The sequence below is a fragment of the Elgaria multicarinata genome, chromosome 1 (genome assembly GCF_023053635.1).
Source record: "Elgaria multicarinata webbii isolate HBS135686 ecotype San Diego chromosome 1, rElgMul1.1.pri, whole genome shotgun sequence".
Taxonomy (NCBI): Eukaryota; Metazoa; Chordata; class Lepidosauria; order Squamata; family Anguidae; genus Elgaria; species Elgaria multicarinata.
Window position 1 is genome coordinate 184,589,252 of NC_086171.1, and position 7,043 is coordinate 184,596,294.

At 42.7% G+C, this 7,043-nt stretch overlaps 1 pseudogene; it reads right to left on the reverse strand.

Moving 5' to 3' along the window:
* Nucleotides 1–3,964: 3,964 nt before the first annotated feature.
* LOC134413441 (U1 spliceosomal RNA) lies at nt 3,965–4,116 on the reverse strand (annotated as a pseudogene).
* Nucleotides 4,117–7,043: the final 2,927 nt, after the last annotated feature.

Sequence of the window (7,043 nt, forward strand, 5' to 3'; positions counted from 1 at the left end):
GGCAGGGGCTGGGAAACGCATTCACAGAAGTCCGGAATGCATCTTCCAGCTCCTCCCCCCAACACCAACCTAGGCTTCTCTATTGCACAGAAGAAGGCCTGCATTGGAGCTGGGGGTAGGAGCTGGAAGACGTGTTCTGGAATTCTGGGATTGTGTCTCCTAGCCCCCGTCCCCCAGCGACAATCTAGGCAGCTCAGTTTTCACTGGCTGGGGCTGGGCCAGCAGCGGTGCGAGGCTGCACCGCTGCTGGCCCAGGCCCAGCAGCCCGGGACAGGGAGCAAACACGGAGCTCCTCCCCTTGTCTCTCGTCGCAATGCAATGAGAGCCAAGGGGTGGGGGTCAGTTCTCTCCCTGCCCTGGGCAGCTGGGCCTGCGACGAGAGGCAAGGGTCAGGGCTCATTTCACTGTCCACCCTGGGTGGCTGGAGCTGCGCCAGCAGTGGTGCAAGGCTGCGCTGCTGCTGGCCCAGGAACAGCAGCCCAGGATGGGGAGCGAAAACGGAGCCCCTCCCATTGCCTCTCGATCTGCGCTGGCAGCACTGGCGCAGATCTCCAGAGGAGGAGGAGGAGGAGGAGGAGGAGGAGGAGGAGGAGGAGGAGGAGAAGAAGAAGAAGAAGAAGAAGAAGAAGAAGAAGAAGAAGAAGAAGAAGAAGAAGAAGAAGCAGCAGCAGCAGCAGCAAGTATATTTATTTATTTATTTATTTATTTATTACAATTTTTTATACCACCCAATAGCCGAAGCTCTCTGGCCGGTTCACAAAAATTAAAACTATGAGGAACATAATAAAACAACTGACAATCTAAAAACCCAAATACAAAATACAATATAAGAAGCACAACCAGGATAAAACCACACAGCAGAAATTGATATAGGATTAAAATACAGAATTAAAACAGCAAAAATTAAATATAAGTTAAATTAGGTGTTAAAATACTGAGAAAATAAAAATGTCTTCAGCTGGCGACAAAAAGAATACAGTGTAGAGAAAGCCCTCCTTAGGTAAGGCTAAGGTGTGTGTGGTTGGGTGCGCAAGCGTGTGTGCTGGCAGTGTGTGTATTGATGTCTGCATGGGGTATTTGAGTGAAAGGATGTGTGTATGCGTGTGTTTTGGAGTGGGTAATCCTGAGTGTGAGTGAGTGAGTGTGTGTGTGCTTCTGCTGGCAGTGTGTGTATTGATGTCTGAATGGGGTGCATGGGGTGTTTGACTATGAATGAATGCATGTTTGCAGTGTGTGGGGGAGGAGGGCTGTAGTTTTCTGTGTGAGTTGGAGGGATGCTTTGGAGGTGATATTCCTAAATAATGCATTTGACCCATACACCTTCCTCTCCAATTTGTTTGCTAAAATTGGCAAGACGTATATTTTGTAACAATGGCTGATAATTGTATTAATTATGATGTTATGTAGAACAGGTTTGCTGTGAAATCAGACATGTGACCAAGGCCATGTTTGGGTGGGCATGCCCCCTTGGGGGCTGGGCATGTTGGTGGGCATGCCCCTTTGGGGGCTGGACATGTTGGTGGGCATGCCCCTTTGGGGGCTGGACATGTTGGTGGGCATGCCCCCTTGGTGGCGGCCATGTTGTCCTTTTTTAGTTTCTAAAATATGGTCACCCTAGTAAAGCATTTCTGAATGTGAAGAAGTGATGTCTTATATACATCTTGAATAAAAATGCTTGCTGTTACCTTTTTAAAAAAATTGTTCTAGTTCATATGTATTTAGAACTGATTAAAAAATACTGAGCAGTTTGAAATGGGGCCTACATTTCACATCTGGCCCGGGCCTATAACCAGCTTTGCCCGGCCCTGTACCCAGGGTCTGTTGGTGTAAAAAGGGAAATTACCACCTCCTGGGAAGTGGAGCAATTGCTTGAGTAGCAGTCCAACACATCTGGAGAGCTCCAGGCTGGGGAAAACTGCTCTTAGTGGATGGAAAAATACATACAGATACCCATACTGAGAGGATGGAAACGTCAAGCACAATCCCACTCCATTTCCTATTGCTATGAAAATGAAATGTTCAGAATGAGTGGGATGGTGTGTATCTCTGTGTATCTGTGTGTGTGAATAGTGGGAGAGTGAATTTAGGCCTTAAAATGGGTACAGAACTTGCTTTTAAAAATAATAATCATGTGTGTGCTATTCTGTTTTGAAGTGATGTTCAAACTATCTATTTTCAGAGAACACTTTCACCAGGTTTTCCCCCTGCCATATAATGCTTTCATGTTTAGACTACTTGGGGGTTCTCTTAGAGCATAGGACATACAGGTCTCTGGCCAGATCTGCTTTACCTCATGAAAATGGAGACTATACCCAACAACCTTCTCAACAATCCGCTGCATCTGTTCATTGCAGAAGAAGATTGGTAGTAAATAGTAAGCTTTCATTCAACAGAATCTTGTCCACCATTTCTCAGATCTTCTCATTTAGGAACCTCCAATATATGTATCGAAACCACTGCTGTATATTACAATGCCTGTATGTAAATGTTGCTATAGGCATATCACATCCACTGTGTTGAGGGTTCTTTGTTTCTCTTTCCCAGTTTTTGTTTCCATACTGTGCAATACAACCACTTTCATAACACAGCAACCTTCATCTCACTTGACTGGGATGAAGCGTGAGTTGATGTGGCTTAGAATCTACATGTATGTTCTGCCTAGAAAGAAACATGACCGCAGTACACTAGTAGCTGTGCCCTCTCCTTCCATCCACACAGCTCATTCCCATTCATTTCTTGTTGATGGGGAATCTCTACAACAGAGACCTGATATCAGCTAGGAAAAATGTCACTTTCCTGTATAATATGTGCTCCAGTTTATTGGTATGAGCACAATGAAATCAGTGGGGCTTAAGTGAGCTTAATTGTGTGCAGAAATACAGATGCTATGTCCACTTCCTTGGAAGTAAATGCCCACCCAGAGACGTGAATATACCCGGTCACTATGTTCAACATCTAAGGTCCTCCTTCAGGTGCCTACTCTGAGAGAGGTTTGGAGTGTGGCAACGAGGGACAGGGCCTTTTCGGTGGTGGCCCCCAGACTATGGAATGATCTCCCTGACAAGGCTCGCCTGGCACCAACACTGCTATCTTTCCGGTGCCAGGTTAAGACTTTCTTCTTTGCCCAGGCATATGATGGCACATCTTAATCACCCACATGTTTAGTTTTTTAATGGTTTTTTAATGCTTTATGTGTGTATGTTCCGTGTTTTAGGATTTTAAATTTTGTATACTCGTTTTAATCTTAATTTTAGAATTTCTGTAAACCGCCCAGAGAGCCCTGGCTATGGGAGCGGTATATAAGTGAAATAAATAAATAAATAAATAAAGATATATGGGACCTACTTCTAAGTAAATTCCTTAAGACTGGAGAAGGGACATTTCTAACCTCATATCATCATGTTGACTTACTTCCTAACAGAAGGCAATAATGAATAGAGCTGTAAAGAAGTAAAAGCTTTTTAAAAACAAACAAACAAACATGAGCAACTGCCTTTCTTTTAAAAAGTAAATTGCTCAGTTTAGGCAATTAAAACAAAATGTTGCAATATTTGAGTATTCATGATACAAATTAATTTTAAATTTGCTGTTTTAAATTTGCTGTTTTAAATTTGTATTTCTGCACTGCTGCTGATTTTATCCTGGTTGTACTTTTATATTGTATTTTATATCATGTTTTTATACTGTTGTTTTATACTCTGAATGGTTTTAATTTTTGTGAACTGCCCAGAGAGCTTCAGCTATTGGGTGGTATAAAAATGCAATAAAAAATAAATAAATTCATATATAGCACTTCCAGTAAAACAACATTGAACACAAACAATACCAGTATCTAGAACAGAGGACTAGTTGAATGTGTCCTTTATTTAAAGGTCTGTCTAGTCCAAGTTTGTTTTAAAGATCAGGAACCCAAAGAACCTGACATGACCCATCCAGAGTTAGCAGCACCTGAAGAAAAGATAAAGCAGCAGGCAAACAGGCTACCACAAATTATGCAGTCAAGTTTGCCGCATTTGGGGAAATCGCAGGTGTCAGCACATCCGGAGTGCAATGGATGAGCCTCACCCTGGTAAAACCTCCTTCATGATCAAGGTGTCTCCCCTGCCAGGTAAGTAGTCAGTTTTCCCCACCTAGGTGAGATGTACTGCATTTCTATTTAAATTATAGTCATTACTTCTACATTTGCATCTATTGCTATAAATTAGCATCTGCAAATTGTAGGCAACTCTGGCCTCAGCTAGACCTATGGGTCTAGCGTGATGGAGGGGTGTGGATCTCACGGTATTGTTATCGTGAGATCTCCCGCTTTGTTTACATGTGCGTGACAGCCTCAGAAGAACAGGACATCACGCCCACCATTTTGGGTTTTTTGTTGTTAAAGGAAAGAGCGCATGAGCGTTCATGTGCAAAAGGTCAGGGTTTTTATTTATTTAAAATAATTTTTCCTGATCGCCCCAACCCCGATGGGTGCAGAGCTCCTGAGGAGCTCTGCGCCACATGCATGGTTCCCAGCTCCTCACGAGTAACCGTGAGGAGCCAGGACAAACTGCGATGCCCGCCCACATGTTCCACAGTCCAGGATCAGCCCGAGACTGGAAAAAGCAGGCTGAAAGGGTAGGGCAATATCCCGGGGAAAGGGAGGGATCATCCCTCCCTGCTCCCAGGAACGCCTGTGCATCATGTGGATGCACAGGGACAATCCTGGGGATTGCCTGGGATATCGCCCTGTCTAGCTATGGCCTCTGTGTTCTCTTTTTTGATGAAGCATTTCCTCTGTTGGTGTGATTTATTTATTTATTTATTTATTTATTTATTTATTTATTTATTTATTTATTACATTTCTATACCTCCCAATAGACTAAGCTCTCTGAGTGGTTCACAACCATTAAAACCATAAAATGCAAGACCAAACAATCCAATATAAAAAGTAAAAGTTTAAAGCTAACAACCAAATAGAACCTAGTAGCAGATTTAAAATACTGTGCCAAATTTAAAACAGAAACTGGAAAACTAAAAAGCCTGGGGAAATAAAAAGGTGTTCACCTGGCACAGAAAAGAGCACAATGTGGGCAGCAGGCGAGTGTCTCTGGGAAGGATCTCTGCATAAGAGGTGATGCATAAGAGGCTACCGTATCAGTGTCAGGGATTGGCGTTGTCGGATATATGTTGAGGCCTATATCCCAGCCAGGTGGTAACCGCCAACTCCCAGAGCCTTCTGTCCCTGCTACTACTCTGCTAGCTTTGCTCTTTCCTTCTGGGTGACCAGTAGGGCAGGGCTGATGGGAATTATTTGGTATTGCTGTGTAATTGCCTGTTAAAAAGGCTATTAGCAGAGAAAAACAGAAAGCAGAACAGAATGAGTGTTTATCAGTCCATCACACACACAAGATTTAAAAACAAAGGGGTAGACCACACCCTTTTTATTAAAAAAAGTAAACTGGTTTTCTCACAATATTCTTGCATAAAAATGCATGTACAGCATGTAGTTTCAAACTAAGTTTATTCAGTCAATTTCTTTGTGTCCGTGTACTCTCAGCAATGGAGTAGATCAAAGGGGGAAGGAGGGTTGGCGCAGGAAACCACACTATAGGCTATAGAGATCTTAAGGCTAGCTCTGTTCAAAATTCCCATGGATTAATTAGCTAAATGCAACACTATCCCCTTCCTGTAACTTGCAGGTGAGGTCACAATATTCCCAAACAGGAAGCAGCAACAGCAACAAGGGAGGCCCCCCCTAAATGCTCCTTGCCCAGAGCCGCCCCAAAACCAGGAGCAAACAGGCTAAAATATAATATTTCAATCAAAATCTACACATGCATTTTGATCCAGGAAGGCTTCTGAACAAACTATATTGCAGGATCCAGGAGTTATAGCAAGTTGGATGTAGATCCACATACAGATCACAAATATACATTCTGATGTAGGGCATCCAACACCACTCATAATGCAGATGGGAATGTGCATCCCTGTCTGTCATCAGCGGCCACTAGACACCCTGTTTCACATGAGCACATCTACATGGAGCCATAGACAAGTTAGTTATGACAATATCAGTGCCATATACCCTTTCACTGACTGCTTCAATTAAGATGCAATTAACAGGCACACTTTTATCTGTGATTAAAGAATTAATAAATTAATGTCCCCAATTAACTGGTTAACATTTAGATTTCAACCAATGAACGTTTGCCAACTACACGGGCACCCCCATGGATACTCATTTATATGCACAGTAATACAATGATTTTGGAGAGACTCCAGTCTCAGAGGAAAATGGAAATAGAGTGCTATTTGCCTTCCTATTGCAAATACAATTTGGACTCCACAAAAGCACAGCTTTACAGAACTAATATCTAAATAGATGATAGCTTACAAAGGGGCAGCAAAGCTGGTGGAAAACAACCCCTAGAAAAAGTGGTCAATACCAAGCCCATGTGTACAGTTCTTCCCCTGCATAGTAAGCAATGCTTTAAAATGGAAAACTCCATCCTTACTCTCAGATTTGCTGGCTACCATCTTTTAACTTGGCAAATTATGCACTGTCAAGTAATTTGCTGCATAAGTGGGCAAAATGAGTAGGACACCCAAAAAAGGCTTACTGCAACCATCATGCAATCACAGGGCTCATCTACAACTAGCAGGATATTCCACTATGAAAGAGGTATATAAAAGGCAGGATCTACACTATTGCTTTACAGTGGTATTGAAGTGCACTGACAACTGTTGGGGCCCATTGACACATCTACACCAAGCAGGATATATAACACTACGAAAGCGCCATATGGTATGTGTCGATGGGCCCCAACAATTGTCAGTGCACTTCAATACCACTGTAAAGCAGTAGCGTGGCTCCTGCCTTGTATATACTGCTTTCATACTACTTTCATAGTGAAATATCCTGCTTGGTGTAGATGAACCCTATCTTGTGAAGGAAGCTGGTTGTGGCTATGCTATCTGATACAGAACTGTTTATTTTATTTATTTATTTATTTATTTATTTATTACATTTCTATACCGCCCAATAGCCGGAGCTCTCTGGGCGG